The 2,248-nt window shown below is 38.2% G+C and overlaps 1 long non-coding RNA gene across 23 annotated transcripts in view; it reads left to right on the top strand.

Annotated features, from left to right (window-relative positions):
* Positions 1–2,248, top strand: part of LOC116450656 — a 66,453-nt gene that overhangs the window by 18,987 nt on the left and 45,218 nt on the right. For 22 of the 23 annotated variants that reach the window (XR_004242899.1, XR_004242895.1, XR_004242897.1 and 19 more), the window contains one exon: positions 1,845–2,016. The exons of the other annotated variant lie outside the window; for it this stretch is intronic. This is a non-coding gene — a long non-coding RNA (uncharacterized LOC116450656). The remainder of the gene's footprint in view (positions 1–1,844; positions 2,017–2,248) is intronic. 23 annotated transcript variants of the gene reach the window in all.

Genomic DNA, 2,248 nt, shown 5'->3' with positions numbered 1-2,248 from the left:
GTGAGTAAGAGATACATTTTTTTCTCACACCAAATAATTCATCGCAAAACTTCAGATTTTGAAATTACAAGGTCAAAATGGCTCATATCTGCTATGCTGGGGCTTGGGGAACATTCCTGCAGTTCTTATACCCAGGAGGAAACACAGGGAAAACATTTTGTGATATGCGCTATAATCACCTCATACCCAGAAAAATGGAGAATTAATTATTTCTCTTTTAACACAAACAAACATTTGTCTTCCAAAGACTCCATTCATTAAGAACTGCCATTGAATCCAAGATTGAACCTATTGTTATTAATCCTAAATGAATTCAAGTTTGTCTACCATGAACAAAGCTGCTCGCCATCTGATAATCCAAATTTGCTCAGGAAAAAAAATGAGCAAATGTTAGAAGCAGCAGGTGAAATCATACCACAGTTATTAAGCCTTCTTTCAGGGGAAGCACAGGATAGATTAAACTGTTATGTTAGGCCATGTTGTGAGTCCACGTCAATTTTGTCTGAGATCTTATCTTAGCTCAGAACTGTTTCCTCCTAAATGAAACTAAACGTTGAAGACATGAGAAGCATATTGACCCAAAGATTCAAAACTTTGCATTCAACAGACTTCTGGTCTTTTGTCCACAGAGTATCAAGTTGTAAATCTGTGGAATATTAAATAATCATGATTATCTTCAACTTGCCTAAGTTCATTTGTCATGCTGGGACACTGGCACAGATTTTCCTTGCTGGTTTTTTTTCAGAACCAGGCACTAATTTTGCCTGCTAGCTGGTATAATTTGCCACAGACCTTATAGACTGTGGTCCTATATTAATATTAAGTCTCATGCACCAACTGTGGGCTGTAATTCTGTCTCTGGTGCTCTTAACCTCTCTTTTCCAAACACCATTGTCCAATAAAGCAGCAAACAAAAATCTTACAATCAAAACAACCGAATTATGCTGGTACTTCGATCAGCTTTTACCAGACACAGGCAGTTCTTGAGATTCAGAAATGCAGTGTAATTCACCTGGGATAAGAAATCAAATTTAAAAATGAGCTGAACAGACATTTTTGGGAATAAGTAAATTTCTAAATAAACCAGCTTTTTTGTTCCACCTTTTCTACATTAGAACAAATCAATATTGTCTGCACTTGGAGATGAGTTTTAACTGTCATAATTAAATATCATCCTGCTTCTTGCAGCACAGCCATACGAGGACTTGTACTCCTGACACAAGAGTTTCCTCAAGTAGGGAAAACTTCCTAAATTATTACAGCAATGATTTAAGCTCCACATGGTTCCATCATATTTTTAAAAACAAATCTGTACCAAAACACATGGCACGATTCATCCCTGGAGTCAGAGCACTGCAGAGATGGAATAATAGAAGAAATAATATATTTTAAATGCTTTTTAAATACAAACATAATGATGATACATTAAATGTGATCTACTCAGATGGACTTCTAATTATCTACATGCAAACCTCATGTTCATTCATCACTTCATTCTCTTCAGCTGTAGTGTTGGTTTTTGGTAGACACTGACACTGAGCCATAAGTTTGAATGGGAAGGAAAACAAGGACAGTGCAAGGCTGTATATTAGCTTAGACAAGTAGGATGTCATTGCCAGCCTGAATTTGTTGATGACACCAGGTATTAAGCAAGTAAATCTTCAGCCACTGAAGCACGAGTTTGCTGACTTTAAGTAACGACATCCAGGAGGTGATGCAGTGGATTTACAGTAGCAAGTACCTATGGACTAGTAATGACCACTTAGCCCTGACCATAAAATAACGAGTCAAAATGGAGGTTCACTTTCCCCTGAAAAGAAAGATTTTGTTTTTCCTTGTTCTAGCCTCATTTCAAATGTTCAAGAATCTGGTTTTGATCTTCTTTGAGGATGAGGAAGGACTTTTGTCTATGAATAATCGAGCTCATGGAGTCGCTTGGTGAATTCCCATTTGTACCCAGCAAAGACTATGGAGATGTTCAATGATACAAAAAGGCATCAGCTCCCAATCTGGGGGGTGAGTGTGAGGCTGGGCCTTTCTGTGGGCTGTGGTTTGTTTCCATTTGTACCAGACATCGGTGATCTGTAGTGGTTTCACCTAAATCCCTGGATATTGCAGGTCCACACACACGGTGACTTCACGTGCTGAAAACAGAAGTGTGTCCCGTAGCCATCATAGTTTTTTGTCCCAGCTAAACTATTTAGCTCCCCTTCTGCAATGTTTTCTTTCCATACATCCTAATTCTACC

The sequence above is a fragment of the Corvus moneduloides genome, chromosome 13 (assembly GCF_009650955.1).
Source record: "Corvus moneduloides isolate bCorMon1 chromosome 13, bCorMon1.pri, whole genome shotgun sequence".
Lineage (NCBI taxonomy): Eukaryota > Metazoa > Chordata > Aves > Passeriformes > Corvidae > Corvus > Corvus moneduloides.
Note: the sequence above shows the minus strand (reverse complement) of the source record. Positions and strands in the feature narration are given on the sequence as shown.